We start from the raw sequence: 16,954 nt of genomic DNA, 5'->3' as shown, positions 1-16,954 counted from the left end.
ATACACGCACAGGGAAGAAAAATGGAAAAACAGGCTCAGGAAATTGGCCAGTTCCTGTATAAGAGAGATAGAGTGAGAGAAAGGAGGGGTGTTGAATGGAAGAAAACGAGAGGGAGACCACGAGTGACAGACAACATAATGTAACTAGAGTATCTGGGGGGGGCTTTGTTTTTCTTTTTCTGACACACAAAGTCTCCAACAATGATTAAAGCCAACATGTCTTCCGAGGAAAAACTTTGTACCAAGAATATTTACAAAGCCTGTCACAATAGGGTGGTGTATACATAATGGATCTTTTTTTTTTACTTTCACATAAATAGGCCACGTGTGTTACAATATTTTACGCTTGAGAGTAGATGAGGAGAACATATGGTATTTAGGGCAAAAAAGAAAACGTCTTCATTTGAAACCTGAAGCGTAACTCAGTCAATAGAAAGTTAATCAGCAACCATCCGAGTCACCTTTCAAAACAAATATAACATCTAAGTTCTCCTCCTGTGAAGATTTGCCGCTTTACTTTGGACTTTGATCTTCTGGTTGGATGAAATTTGGGAATTTTTACACATCTATTGTGCCACTGCAAAAAGTACCCAAGTGTGTGAGGGCTCCGTGCATCCGAGTCTCACGCGGCGATAGCAGCCCTTCTCTCATCGTGCCTCGGTGTGAACTTTGACCTCTGAGGCGCACGGAGCAGGGCAGATGACCCCTGCTGAAATCTGAATCTCCTTTGAGTCTGAAACCAGACAGACACCTGACCCTCTGCTGATGCATGTGTGGGCTCAGGGTCACGAGCAGAACGCACAATTCAAATCACCTGTTCGGTCATCACGTGCCGGCATGGGAAGGGCACGTTAGACGCAAACGACTCAACGAGGAGATTTTCAGTGAGACACAAAATCCACATTCAGCTAAATGTTGTGTATCGCTCTCCTTGTGCACCCAAGCTGTTCTCACTTGAAACAGGTGCTAAGATTATCTATTGTATCTGATGGAGTGTGTGTCTGGAGAGAATAATAAGAGACAAACACACAGGAAGAATGCGCGGCTCGTGTTTCTGTGCGATGCTTTGTAGTATTTTGCATGCAGTGCTTAGGTGCTTACAAAGGTTAAAACTACATTTGTATCGGGCCATTTTAAGCCCAAAACATTTGGCATTCTGCTGAGTATATACGGCACCATGTTGGTGTAAACTGGAAGAAAATAAACTACAGTGTTTGTTGTTTTGGGTTTTTTTGCAAACATGTCACACCAGAGAAATAGTAAGGCTACATCAGACCTAGATGACACTTGTAAAAGGAACTCAATAATAATAATAATAATAATAATAATAATAATAATAATAATTTATATAGCGCTTTTCACCTGAAACGACAGATCTCAGAGCGCTTTACAAAGAAGACTAAAAACAAGACTAAGAAACTAAGACAAAACCTAGCTACTAAGTAAGATAAAAAGTTGTGGGCAGCAAAAAGAAGTAGTTTTTGCTCTTTTATGGAATTTGTTGGTAGTAACAAATTTGTACATTTCAATATTATTGAAGGTTCAGTGTAACGCACTTAGAGCAGTACTACATTTGTATGAATGGAGTTGATCAGCAGTGTTTAATGGCATGTCCTCGAGTACTCGTGCATGCATGCAGACTTTTTTTCCTTCCTTTTAGCAGTTCATTAGAAGAAGCCTCTTCACCACTGGCTGACTGGGCAGCAGCAGCCCCTGACTCATTGTAGATCCACTAATCCTTCACTTATCTGAGCCACACCAATACTCTTCCTCGCACCCTACCTTCAGCCCCATTCATTCTTTCTTCCTTTCTCCGTCCCTGATCACACCCTGCAGCTCTCGTCCCCAGCTGTGTTACCTCCTCCAGCCCTCCTACGTGCTGCTTGAAATCCATCCTCTCTCTTTACCTTCCTCTGGACAAAATAGAGGGGGGTACATGGTGTAATAAGACAGAGCAGTGGGGGTGGGATGGGCCTGGTAAGGTTATTAGGCTTCACACACAAACACGCGGTTTTCCAAAGAGGTACCAAGGTGAAGCCCCAGGGGGCCAGAGGCCATTTCTATTTGTTCGTGTGTTGAGAAGGCATTTTATGTGTTCATGCTCAGAGGGGGGAAGGATGAGGCCACACACCTTTTACTGGCATCAACAACTAAAGCTGCCGGCGTATGAGGTTTTCTGCTGCTGGATGGTAGGTTTGAAATGACACATATCCTCGCAGAAATTAAGATCCTGCAGGTCATGTGCTCTTCAAATATGTTCTACAATGTCATTACAACAATGCCTTCCTTGAAACTTAAAAAAAAAATAAAAATCAGTGGGCTAATAGTAGGAATGGGTGATATTTTACCATTCACGATAAACCGTCAACGACGTTTATGTGTAAAACTGATTTATGGAAGGAAGGAAGGAAGGAAGGAAGGAAGGAAGGAAGGAAGGAAGGAAGGAAGGAAGGAAGGAAGGAAGGAAGGAAGGAAGGAAGGAAGGAAGGAAGGAAGGAAGGAAGGAAGGAAGAAAGGTATGAGCCTAAAAGAAAGAAAGAAAGAAAGAAAGAAAGAAAGAAAGAAAGAAAGAAAGAAAGAAAGAAAGAAAGGAGCCTAGAAAGAAAGAAAGAAAGAAATGAACCGAAAGAAAGAAAGAACTTAGCCTAAAAGGAAAGAAAGAAAGACAGAAAGAAAGAAAGAAAGAAAGAAAGAAAGAAAGAAAGAAAGAAAGAAATTAGCCTAAAAAGAAAGAAAGAAAGAAAGAAAGAAAGAAAGAAAGAAATTAGCCTAAAAAGAAAGAAAGAAAGAAAGAAAGAAAGAAAGAAAGAAAGAAAGAAAGAAAGAAAGAAAGAAAGAAAGAAAGAAAGAAAGAAAGAAAGAAAGAAAGAAAGAAAGAAAGAAAGAAAGAAAGAAATGAGCCTTAAAAGAAAGAAAGAAAGAAAGAAAGAAAGAAAGAAAGAAAGAAAGAAAGAAAGAAAGAAAGAAAGAAAGAAAGAAAGAAAGAAAGAAAGAAAGAAAGAAAGAAAGAGAAAGAAGAAAGAAAGAAAGAAAGAAAGAAAGAAAGAAAGAAAGAAAGAAAGAAAGAAATATTCCCGTTGATGACGTTTTTGTATTGGTATTTTTTTTATCGTTATCGGGATAAATGCCAGAAATTATCGTGATAAACTTTTTAGTCCATACCGCCCATCCCTAGTTAATAGTACCTTTAGTGAAACCTTTTTCAGTGCAGGTATTATTGACTGTTAACCTCTGGTTGACTGATTTTTTTTTTTCTTTTCCGTTCTTCTAAATTTACAGGAAAAAACAGAGTGTATACATAAATTGTCCAAGGAGTCACAATTGATCAGGGCTAAGGAGCGAGGTCCAGTAATAACTACTTCTATCTCCACAGCAAATAAGTATTAAGGCCCTTCAGAGAGGATTTGGCCTGACCGATCTGTAGCTGGGAGCTGATACTGCAATGAGCGGCCAGCGGTGGATCATTTTTCATCTCCAAATCTGCTTTGGCATTGTGAGGTGTGTGTGAGAGCACGCACGGTGGTGGTGGATTTGGGGGGGGGGGGTTGGACGTATGTAAAAAAAAAAACAAAAAAACACAGACACAGACCTTTAGAGGGAGGGAGGGGCTGCCAAACTGGGATGCTTTGTGATCCATTTCTTGTGTTTTTCATTGGTGCTGTATTCTGATAATACAAAGCTGGGTCTTTCCCTCACTGCTCAGCTGAGCAATCAGGTCACCTCGTCTTGACAGACACAAACACACGCACCCACAGACGTAAACACACAGCGACGGGCACACACTTGCGTAGACACACAGTGCATGCAGCCTGCAGCTGTTGCCAATGATGTCAGTCCTGATTTGGCCAAACTAGCCTTTTGTTTCACAGCATGAACGCAGAGCAGAGAGGGAGGCTCATCTGGCAGTGAAGCAGGGGTCTTTCTGTCGGTATGAGTGTTTGGATTAGGACTTAGCTACTGGTTGCTGGCATGAAAGTATCAAAGCAAAAAACAAAGACTTTTTCTTTATAACTGAAGAAAGAACAAGCAGTTGACAATGACTTTAAGAATCAGGTAGGCACTCAAATTATTCACCCGCTCATATTAACTGCTTCCAATTTTTCCTCTTTGTTTTGTATCTTTAAAGATTAGAATTTTGGACTTTAGATCTGACCGTAATTTTAACTGATGGCCACAGCTCAGAAACAAATAGGATAAAATGATTCATGGATTGAGATCCACTAATCCAGACTCAGTGATGTGCATGAACACACACAGCTAACCCTCTAACACTTTTGCTACACGAGTTTGAGTAGAACGCAAATACACACAGAGTATATTCATACTAGAAATGGGCGATATTTTACCGTTCACGATAAACCGTCAAAAAAAATTCCTCATGATAAGAATTTGTCATCTCGCGGTAAAAACGATACATTCCCGTTGATGATGTTTTTGTGTAAAAGTGATTTATGGATCTGTGTTAAATCCACGCAGGAAGGAAGGAAGGAAGGAAGGAAGGAAGGAAGGAAGGAAGGAAGGAAGGAAGGAAGGAAGGAAGGAAGGAAGGAAGGAAGGAAGGAAGGAAGGAAGGAAGGGAGAAAAGAGGAAGGGAAGAAGGAAGGAGAAAGCAGGAGGAAAGAAGGAAGGAAGGGAAAAAGGAAGGAAGGGAAAAAGGAAGGAAGGGAAAAAGGAAGGAAGGAAGGAAGGAAGGAAGGAAGGAAATGAGCCTGAAAGAAAGAAAGAAAGAAAGAAAGAAAGAAAGAAAGAAAGAAAGAAAGAAGTATAAATTCCCGTTGATGACGTTTTTGTGTAACAAACATGGCGGATTTGAGAGCGAGATAGATTTATAGTTAAAAAGGTGGAGTTGAATTTGTATTCTTTTTAGCATCATTTTTATTGTTATCAGGATAAATGCCAGAAATTATCGTGATACATTTTTAGTCCATACCGCCCATCCCTAATTCATACATACATACACACAATCCTGGTGAGATATTCACACTGTGTTCACACCTGGTTTAAACTGGCGTCTTTGCTGAGGTAATGAAGAAGACAGCTGTAAGAACTTGTGTGGACGCCCTCAGGACACTGAGATCATAGACCGTACTGTACACTGCCATGTCAACCTGTCATGTTTAACCACTAGAACTGACATGGAAGGATCTGATGAGAAACTAGTGAATTAATAAATGGTCAAATGAGTGCCAGTCACAACAATGTGCAACTTAAATCTTAATAGGATACATCCCCATACTTAAAAAGGGGAGGTTAGTCAAAAAGAAAAAGATTATTTTTGCTCCAGACTCTAATCTGGTTCCATAAAAGTGTTTTTTTAACCACAGGAGTCTTTTTCATTGTTCTTGTAGCTATTTGATTTTGTGTCTGAACCATCTGAAGCCACGACATTAACATTCCTCATCAGTGATGTATCCAGAGAGAGTAAGGTACAAAGTCCACCTTCCTTCCCCCATAACCCCCAGAGAGCCTTTAGAAGTGTTTCGTCCGGACAAACTAATTATTACGTGGGATGTGCAGTATGAGAGCCAGTCCTTAAGTGACAGTTTCAGAAACTGCAGTGTTTGGCGCCTCTGTGTTGGTAGTTGCTGCCTGTTTGAGATCAAATTGCCCAAACCATATTTGGATGTGGTCAGCACCACTTATGGCCACATTCTTCAAGCAGAGTGGATGCAAAGACCACTTACTCAAGCTGCTGGTCATTTTCACAGGTGAAAACAAGGTCCTTCACAGAAAAATGACTGCGTGGCTCAGGTATTCATTTACCGGTTAGGTAACAGTAATTTTCAGATATATTATAGGGCTGCAAACTTATATTTCGAATAAATACAAGTGTGCAAATTTGGATATGAGCGGGGTGAACCAACAAAATACCGTAATTTTACCAGAGCTGCCGGGCACATAGTTGTAAACATACAAATATAAAAAGCTTTTTGATAATTGCCGGCCCCCTCAGCAGGTTATGCAGTACAAAACTGAAAAATAACACAAAGTTAGGCACCGTGGCTCTAGTCAAACACCTCTACCCCTTTTTCCAAAGCACACACACACACACACACACACACACACACACACACACACACACACAGACACGTTCACACAAACACTCTCCGCCTCCAACCCCCTGATGTCTGTTGGCAGATCCGTCTGAGGAGCTTAATTGGTACTTTCTTATTTTTTTTCCTCTTTCTCACCCTCTAACTCTGTCACTTTCTCATTCAGCTGTGTGCGCCCACATGTGTTTATGTCTGTTAAGAGTGGAGAAAAAGCACGAGTGTCTTGTGTGTTTTCATGGCAAGAGGATAAGAGCGTGGGTGCCACTAAATGAAACAGAGGCTGAAGCAACTGCACACTCTGTGGCAATGTGATAGGGCGAGCCAGCTCGGTTAACCAAATGTTGGAATGAGCCGCCGAGGCAGGCGCACGCCACGCACACGCAAACACAAGCGCGTATGAACGAACACACACACACACACACACACAGTTGTCCCGGTGCCCAGGCAGCCTTCCTGCTGCCAATAATAAGGAGGTTTGGAGATGTGCATTTGTTTGTGCAGATCTAAAAGACACACTTTAATAGCTAACTCGATGGCTTGCGAGCACTGCCAATTGCACACTAGTTTCAGTCAACACATTCAGCACGCTGTTGACTTTCTGTGTACAGTCGCCTTTACTTCCACACACACACACACACACACACACACACACACACACACACACACACACACACACACACACACACACACACACACACACACACACACACACACACACACACACACACACACACACACACACACACACACACACACACACACACACACACACACACACACACACACACACACACACGGAGCTACATATCACACCTGCTGACATGAGATACAGACATAGCATGAGACACTCCTCTACTAGGCTATTATGCCGTCTGTGACATTTTGGAAAATAATCCTACTTCTCCTGACATTTCATGTAGCGGTTGCTTACAGTACATACTGCAGCACAATCAGGCTCGCCTCTCAATCTGATACGTGTCCTGGAAGCCTGGCAGCCAGGGCTGCTTGTCGGAGCAATGATTTGATTAGGTTTGCGCTGATTACAGTCTCGTTGGTTACAATATACAGTTCTATCAGGGAGAGCGGGAGGGCAGGAGCGCGACTGATTGAGAGTGGGAATGTCAGTTTGTCAAGCTGTCAAGAGCAATGCTATACTTTGCTTCCGAGGTGTTCGTGTGTAGGCGGGTGCTCAAAATGAATCAGTTTATATCAAAGAGGACTGGGGAGGATAATAATACAAATCTTTTTAGCAGCTACCAGCAGAGAGCAACACATTGCCGTGTGCGAACAATCTTCTTTTCAATCAGATCATGGCAAAAAGAAAATGAGTAGCACATTTCAACTACTCCCCATTTCACAAACAACGCTTTTCAAATCAGCTGCTTCCCCTTGGCGTAGCGCTGGAGCGCCGCAGACTCGCAGCACGGCGGCTCAGCCGTTGGTGTCTAATATTGGCTGAGAACAAATAATCTGAAAATCCTCACATGCCCCTCGACTTTGTAAGCTTTATAAAATATTAAGCAAATTAATCTACCATCTTTTTCTGGGAGAGCACACTTTACCGCCACTGATTCCCTGGAAACAGACAGTCGTTCTTGAGATTAATTTGAGAAATGCGGCGACATATTTCATCTCCCACATATTGTGGTTTCCATTAATTGCACGTATGCCACCGTGCTTGTTTTAGACACAGTTGCAGGTTCACAAGTCTCTCTTAACACAGCTTTAAGTGTGCCTGGCAGGATGTACAATTATAATATTAAAGCTCTTAACAGCACAGGATGTGATCACAGGTCAGATACGCATTTTTCCCTGTGAAGATATTTCGAAGGCTGATATGATACCCTGTTTGGCAAAGCAATTTCTAGATGCCTCGAGGGAGGACAAAGGGGCAGAGTTCACTGGGAAAACAGAAAGAGCCTCATTCCATGACCAGAAATGAGAGGCACACAGTAAAACAGCAAATCATTTGAAAGGATTTTATAGATTGCAGATTTGATGTCAATCTGATGTGGGGGGGAGAGATCAGAATAAATCCTCTTAGCTGTTTGTTTGGTAATCTGATTTAGTCTGATTTTTCAGCTGCTATCTCTGGTTGTGGTTACTGATGCCGTCTCTGGACTGACCACAGCCATTTTCACCTTCAGTACCACCCCTCCTTCCACTGTTGCATATTACTATGTAGGGAAGACGTACACACAAAACACGGATGTTAAATCTCTTCCACAGTTCACCAGATCCAGAAATGTGTTTGCTTGTGAACCGATTCCCTACACTGACATAGTTCAAGAGAGACACACTACGGCTGTCCCTGCTCCAAATAAATGACCTACTTTGCACATTAACACACATTTACATGCAGACAAGATTCAGGGCAGCTTTATAGTTTCTGCTGCCAGCCCCTCGCTTTAAGTGCAACATGGCTCTTGTTCAGTTCTTAGAAATCACAGTGCTTTTTTATAATTCTCCTGTCGTGCTTGAGGAGATCACACAGACACAACTTAAAAGAGACAGTAAATGAGGTTTTCTTTCAAACTATCGGGAACATATGTCCTTATGACGTGCCAAGTTTTGCTTTTAGAGTTGTACCTTTGTCGTGTGCATGTGTAAAAGGAGGGCTAAGCCGGTACCTAGGCCCACTTTAGGTGCTACCAGCTCAGGCGGGGAGCTATTTCCAGACCGCCAGCCCCTCCCGTCTCCTGCACCTCCAACCTCTGCTGGGGAAACCACACCACTGCACAGGCCCCAGTCACAGACACGACTCCAGAATGGATCCATTATTCACACAGGCGCACACACAGGGGACCGGCACACAAGGCTGGGATGTGTCAGCGGCGCAGGAATGCTCACTTTTACTTAACTTCAGCCAGAACTGCTGTGATATTTAATGAGATACAAGTACTTTCAACAGAGCGGCTCCCTCGGCTTTATGCGCTACGTAAATATCAATCGCAGTTTGAGCATGCAAAGTATCGGAAACAGCATCCATCAGAGCAAATACGCTATCGTGTCCAAGTGCGCCCTCTGTGCTAAAATTACATGTGTGAACTATGAGAAGACATGTGGCCGCAGAAGCACAAACTACAGCTAATGCAGTGCAAGAGCAATGAGAGTCAACACCATATTTAGTTTGGAGAATGCCTGACAGCACAACACAACTCCACACAACTTGACATGGATGAATATGCAAGCGCTCTCACTCCCCGTCTCACACACACACGCACACACACACACAAAGAGGCCAGATTGTATACGAGTTTGCTCACGGACCATGATAAGAAAATGTGGTAAAATGCGTAATCTGATATGCATGACTTGAGGTTTCTCTATGCCTTCCTTTTCCTCTTAGAAATCGCAGGTTGCATCCATAATTTACACCAGCCTCCGTCTGTTTCTCTCTTTTCCACTCTGCTCCCTCCATTTTTCCCCCCTCTCCATCTCCCCTTCTCACTCCTGGCAATCTGGCTTTTGCAGCTTCGCTCATTAGCATATTGCAAAATGTGCAGATGCCACCAAAAATTATTCACCTTGCAGCACTTTGATGCCGTTTCAGGCGTACACAAGCTACACTCGTCGACAGTTTGCGCGGCATCCAAAACAAAGGGAGAAGGGTAAAGTCTTCTTTTGACTTTGATGTGTTGGAGCCACAATATGACACCCTTTGGGCTGTTGTTTCCTCACATCCTCATTCAACCTAATAACATCATTCATCATGAGGGTTGAAGGGTTTTGAAACTGTAATGAACGACTGCTATGGCTTCAAATGGACATTTAAAATTCATGGAGTCCGAGGGATCCTACATAATACTCATTCTGTGCAAAAGGCTAATCGGGCACAATATCCATGCATGTTTTTGCATGAAATGGACCCTTTCATTAGCGAGCACATGTCTGGAGGACAGGGGAAATGGAGATTAGCAGTTGTCCATCTCTTAGAGATTGATATTACTATTGATAGAGGCAGATCAATGCCCATGCCTGGTAACCTAACAGTGGTTCAACAACGCTAACAGCGCTGTTCAGATTTCAAACCCTGGGGACAACTTGAAGCAGAGCCAGAAAGGTATCACCGCTGCAGTATACATGCAAGAATGCGGTCTAATAAACATACTTCGACTGAGCTCTGTTTAAGTCTGCCACATCAGAGGAACGAACAGAGACACGGAGAAATACAAAATTACTTCACAACTTGTTTTGGCACCCACGACCGCTTGAACCCGTCTACTTGACAAGCAACAGATGCCTACCATGCAAAGAGGAAATGCAATCGCCTACTATCATGTAAATCATCAAGCTTTCATTCTAAACAATGTTGACCACACTCTGATAGCAATTAATGATGGATGTTCTTTTTTTTTTTTTACATACATGTGGTCCAGTAAATATGTCTGAAAGTGGCTGAGCGATGGAAAACAGGTTAGTATGTATTTCACTATCATGGGTGATCAAATAGCTTTTCTCTTTCGCTACAGATGAGGTTTATTTTTGTGCCCTAAAACTGAACAGTCTACATGTTCCTCATCAACCGAAAACACTCAGTCCCTCTGCGTCATAACCGCCGCTGTAGTCTTTTATGAGACAAAAGAACTGTTGTGTTTCACGGCTGGTGTGACACAACAAAAGGCAAAATCCAAACTGCAGTCCTCTTATCTTGTTCGCAAAAAACCACACCGAGGCGTATCAGTGTTGCCGTGCAGGCTTACGCCAAACGGCTCAGATGGAGACACGGACATAAATCAGGATCCTTACTGGTTTGAGTGAGAACATTCCTACGTTTGCTATTTGGCAAAATCTGCGTCTTCATCCTCATCAATCACAGAGCAAGTCCAAAATGAAACAAAAACACAATGCAAGGCGCATCAGGGAGTGTGACAAAATACAACATGCTTCTTAGTGATAGGAAGACGAGTCATAGGTGGTGTCATTTATTGAGGTGTAATAAAGCACCCTGTTGTGCACGGGACAAATTGGAAGAACATGACAAGGACCAACGGAGCTGGAGAGAATCTGCATCTCCAATTCTGCCAAACGTGAAACATAACATCCCTAAATGACAAATACAAGAGGATTTCTTGTCTTTCTTGTGAGTGCTTTGTGCCCTTCCAGTTGCAGAGGCAGCTGTCTTTGAACTCTCCAGGCTATAATCACGGAAAAATATTTCTTCTCTGCTTATGGCTCCTCTCTAACTGAGATGTGCAGATCTCCTAATGGGACAATCACTTTCCGACTGTTAATGCACTACCCTACATCAGAGGACTGCATCTTTAAGTCACTTATTCGTGTGTCTGAAGCTGCCGCATCTTTTTGTTAATGTTCTGCCAGGCAGCCTCCAAAAAAACCACCCGGCTGACAGTGTTTCTGCACGTGTTGTAGGAAATCTGTCCTTTCTTCACGAGCTACGGAAGGCCCCACATTTAATTACTAGCTCTGTGATTTATTCATTTTCTCCTGTATTTGAGTCAAATTAAATTAGTCATATGGGTTTAATTAACTAAATACGATCTGATATTGTAATTTCACACTTGGATATAGGATACAGAGAAGGGTACTTGAGCACAAAGAAGCCACGCTAAACCAGTGATGATTAGAGGCTCTAATGTGTAGTGTGCATGGTCTCACCAACAGCAGCATTAACTGAATGATTGCTCCTAATCAGGGTTTATACTGTGGTGGGGGGTGGCGCGGGTGGGGGGGGCGGTGGTGTACCTTTATTCCTAATGAACCAGGAACAATCTGCTTACACCATTTTTCACTGTTCATATCATTAATTGAGCCTTAACTAATGCAAGTAACAGCTCATATTCTCCAGGACCTGAGCTCAGTTACCAGTTATTATTGTTACTGTGCAGGAAAACAGTTGTAAAAGGCAAAGAGACATTGTTTGCAAACACTGAAAAAAAAGAAAAAAAAGAAAAAAAAAGAAAATCCTCAGAAAGAAATATTCCAAACAGGGTCGAATATTGTACCTGCTCGTGCCGGGAGGGGTCATAGCAACGCAGCGACTCAATGATGCCGACAAAGACTGAAATGCATTAACCACAGGACCTACTGTGGAGTTTTGTCGCCAACCCAATTGCCTGTGCGTCTTTGTTTGACTGAATACTTATAAAGCATGATTTTCACTGCTGGTATTATTGCTCATTCATACAAAGGCTCCCTGATGGCACTAAATGAGCGGCAGTGGGTGATGTTTTCTCACTTTCATCGAGAGGAAATGTGGCTGCTGAGACATACAGCGGCTTGGAAAATGCTGTCACACCACCTAACGGCAGGCAGAATTATCAGAGAAAAAAACTAAACAAATGGAAGCATTGATTCACTTGTTGTTTATTTACAGGCCTCTCCGGAGAAGAAATAATTCCCCCGTTGAAGCTTTGTTTCCCCATCACGCAACACAACAGGATGCATGAAAAGAGAGGTTGAGAAGGCCACACACACACACACACACACAGACAGAAACACACATACAAATGTAAGCAAACATGCACAGACCCGCACTCAAACGTCTTACATCTGGATTATTCTCCAATGGGCATCATCACAGATGCCATTAAACGTAGCAGAAGGCGAGAATCGTGTGGGAGAGAGCTGCCTTCTGAATAATTTATTCTGAGGCTCATCTCGTCTCACACCGGGGGGATTCCTGCTTTCAATTTACACTGTTTTCTTCCCCCGTATTCAAATTGGGGAGCAGATTTGTTGTGACTGGCACACGGAAGGTCAGTGTTAGCGAGCTAGCATCGACGCTCTCCTCGGTGGGTTTGGTACGCCGGTCTATTAGCACGCCGGGAGAGAGCGGTGCGCGCATGTGTTTGTGGCAGCCCTTTTGTTTACCTCAGTGTGTGCCGGGCTGACGCTGGAGAATAGGCCCGGGGAGTGCGGACACATCAGTGAGCTTATTAGACGGCTTTCCAAGGACGCTGGAGGATCCACACATTATAGTGGCTGAGTAAAAAAAGTAAATAAATAAACACCGGTAGATACTCCCTAAAGCTGATCATAGCACAAGGATGTGAGGATTCAGACGCTGAGCAAAGGGCAGGGGATGAATTCATAAAAGGACAACTTATGAGTGATGCAGGGATGAGAGAGATGGGAAGAGTAAGAGCGCAGAATGAAAGGCAATGGCTCTCATGCATGTCCTCCCTATGTCTGTCACTGTGGGACTGGGAAAAGGACAGAACAGTTCACTAAGGCGCAGGTCAGCTGTGACCGAATGAACAGCCATTAGCCAGAGAGAGCCTCTGACACGCAGGGGAAGAGCGTGCTCACACTGACAAACTGTATTTTTAAGTTATTGAAGGTTTCTGGAAAAGGATCTGTCTTCTTCCACTGTGCACTCAAAGTAAGAGGGAGTACTTGCCACAGAAACTGAGAGCATATTTAAGATGGGAATGTGTTTTTCTGCAGACATTTTTTCAGATGGAGAAGAAATGTTATCCAAACTGGGTTTTTTCCCATATAAAAAGGGGTTATTGGGTTTGCTTGAGGGGAAACCATGCTTAGCACGCAAAATGCCCTTGTCATTTCCACAGAAAATTGGTATGTGCTAGCTCGCACTGATGACAGGACTTGGCTGTTTCTGCCGTTGCAAGCATGAATGGCCCCGTAGTAGCCAGGGACAGTGCAGTGGTTCAACAAGGCCTCTTTAACCAGCTGGATGACAGGCGAACGGACAGGCGGCGAGCCAGCCTCAGAGATTCAGCTTTGGTTGGTGCGACGGTGCCAGTTCTGCTGAACCAGAGAGGCAACACGACGTGGGAGAAAGAGACTGACAGAGGAAAGTTTAAGTGCACGAGTGCTTCCATGGTTAAGTCACCGGGCTGGATTATTTTTCCTCTCTTTCCATGTATCCCACCCTCCATGTGGCTCCACTTTTTCACTGTTGTCTGCCATTCCTCTTGTACTTAATCTTAGAAAAAGTTACGCCGCCTTTTCGTTACAGTGGGGAAGTCTATGAACGTGGGGGCTTGCTGTCTTGTTAAAATTAAAAATGTCGGTCTCCACAGGCCTGAGCGTTGCGTCAGTGGTTCTTTGCACTCCCCACTTTGTGGAAATCTCCATGCAGGCTGAAGGGAAACTCGGCACCAGTATGACACAGCATGCAGGAATGCACCAGCGGATGTGGCTCTCTCTCCGTCTACTCACTCACCTCCTCCCCCTTTCACTGCGGGCTGGTCCATATGCACCCAGTAATTATCAAGGTTATTTTCTCCAGAGGGCCAAATCCCTGTTTATGGGCATGAACGTGTGTCACCAGGCCTTAGCTGGCAACCCCACAGGACGCTGAGTCTTGCAGACACCCCCCCCTTCCCCTCTTTTGAGCTTTAGAGACACTGCGGTTGCCAGACCCTGCAGTGGCTTTGCTTTTTTTTTCCATTGAAAAAAAAAAACAAAAAACAATAACATTTGGGATCAGTGACTATGTCATTGTCTCATGTGAGACAGAAAAAATTATCTTCTGCATGGGCCTAAAACTTGTGATTTATTTCCGAAAACCACAAACCAAAGGAAAAGGTATTTGCAAAGCATAGAAAAACTAATACTCAGCCACCAAAGTCAAACAGGAAGCAGAATTGTAGAAATCATATTACCTTTAGTTCAGTCTTATTTATCTATTAACCCAAAACGAGGGGGGGAAACTGCACATTTTATGTTATTTTGACTGAACTGTCAAAAAGGAGATTTTTTTTCTTCCTGTTATTAAGTGTTTCGGTCCAATCCCCCTCGCACAGGAGACACCCTGGAGAATTCTGACCCGTACTATATCACATGTTTCCTTTTTGGCAGTGGATTTAAAGGAAGTGAAGACTGGGAGAGGTCAACGGTTAACAAGCCTGTAAAAAGCACTAACCAATCCAACAAGGTGGGTATTCTACCAGTTAATTAGCGGCAAACAGGAAGCAACTTTGTTTTCTGAATGGGATACAGAGTAGGCTTGTTCTCATGCTACAGTACGCTCGTGAGCAAACAGGACCCGGGAGCAACCTGAATTGCAAGCTTAAAAGTAAATTTGCATGTAACAAACTGTTACTGGGGTCAACAGTGCACTCAGACACACACACACACACACACACACACACACACACACACACACACACACACACACACACACACACACACACACATCTATAGTCAAAAAGTGGCTGCTCTCCTCACAAAAGCTGCTTCCTCTCTGTTTCATCACGCAGGCTAGGCTTTGTTGGTGTGCGGAAATACCTCCAGAGGGAATGAAAATACTGGCAAGTCCCTGCAGCTCTTTCTGGAGAGAGACATGGGGAGAGAGACGGGTCCTGCAGCTGCAGGATCACTCACACACACGTGTGCCAAGTGCCCGTGTAGGCTTCAGAGCTCCTGTTACGAGCAGAGATAACCATGTTAACCTAAAGAACATAAACATGGGTGTGTAGTTACAGGGCAGTCAGAGCACCCGAGGAGTCAGGAGGTGCTAACACAGAGTATCGAAGGTAAAGTTGCACTAATGCCGTCAGGGCTGCCACAAAATTACAGGCAAATGTCAACAGGAAGCTTTTTTTCACTCCTAAAAAAACCTGTTTGGTTGAATTAAGTGATGCCGCAGCCTAGATTTAATGACTTTTAACAAGAATCCAGTAAACTGTCCAAGAAAAGGTCAAGAAAAGCTTAGATAACTCAGGGAATTTACATCCAAATGCTGTTGAAGCTGCAGTAATACGCTACAAACCTATCTGTTTCAGAGTTGCAGATATTCACACACGAGTTCACCAGCGCTCATCAAAACTTGTTATTCAGAGAAACATTACACGCTGGGTCCAAAGAAAATGTCCCGACTTCACAGTCTCATGCCCAGCGAGTGCAGACACTTGACTTTTATGGTAACCACTCAGCCGCTGAGCAGCTCAACACTGCACTAAGTCCCTTAAAATTTTTTTCTAATTTTAATATTCCATTACCTCACTCCATGACCATTTTAGCTGCTGAAAAATCCGTTTGTAATCAGATGACAGCACTCACAACAGATGACCGCAATCAGCCAGTTAATGGTCAGCACTTAAGGCAAAAATACACCATATTAAAAAGAAATTGAGAACCGTGATTAAAAGGAATGTGAGATCAGTTCATTGTTTGAGCGGTGACACTGCAGGCACTGAAATCTTCCACGTACTTCATGGTAATCACACATACTTGGTGTCTTGAATAACAACAGCCGCCATGACTAAACAATTCATTTTTGTCCTGCAATATTAGAAAATATTAACCATATCTCATGTGTATATGGAAGCAACAACCTAGGTTCTGTTTTGGATATATTTACCGGTTCTCAGCTTTGCTGTCTCACTTTGCCACACTTATATTTGCTTGTTCCAGGAAATCCCAACCTGCCATGCCAATTTTATGAATCAAACCTCTAACACAAAACTGACAAACTACAGTTTCTTTTCAGTATAACTGCACATTTACTGAGATTATAATAATCCCTTACTATGTCTAAATACCAAAAAGAACCTTCTGGTATTCAAAACCTGCAATTTACTGTCAAAAAGTTGGAGCTAAGCAGCAAAGTATCCTCTAAGATACACCATACTCACCGCCTGCAATGTAAACGTCCTTATATGTAGGGCAAGGACGTGAAAGAGTCCAATCTACTAAACAACAAAAGCCCTTATGTGGCTTGAGTTGAACAATTCACAAACTTTTACCCTTTTCCAATGTGTGTATTGCATTAATAGACCAAATTTCCACCAGAACAAGATCAAAATATAAGTGGATACGGGGAAAAGTGCAACCTGTGGAGCAGCCTGGAGCGGAGCGCCATCCTTTTGTCTCCAACATCTGGATAGAATGCCAATGCTTGTACTGGTATCAGCGCAAATGCAGACCCTGTTAAGGAAATCTGGCAATCAACCCATAGCACATATTAT

At 43.2% G+C, this 16,954-nt stretch overlaps 1 protein-coding gene across 4 annotated transcripts in view; it reads right to left on the bottom strand.

Moving 5' to 3' along the window:
* Nucleotides 1-16,954, bottom strand: part of zmiz1a (zinc finger, MIZ-type containing 1a) — a 103,248-nt gene that overhangs the window by 51,895 nt on the left and 34,399 nt on the right. The gene's annotated exons all lie outside the window — the stretch shown is intronic.

This window comes from Cololabis saira, chromosome 17 (genome assembly GCF_033807715.1).
Source record: "Cololabis saira isolate AMF1-May2022 chromosome 17, fColSai1.1, whole genome shotgun sequence".
NCBI lineage: Eukaryota > Metazoa > Chordata > Actinopteri > Beloniformes > Belonidae > Cololabis > Cololabis saira.
Note: the sequence above shows the minus strand (reverse complement) of the source record. Positions and strands in the feature narration are given on the sequence as shown.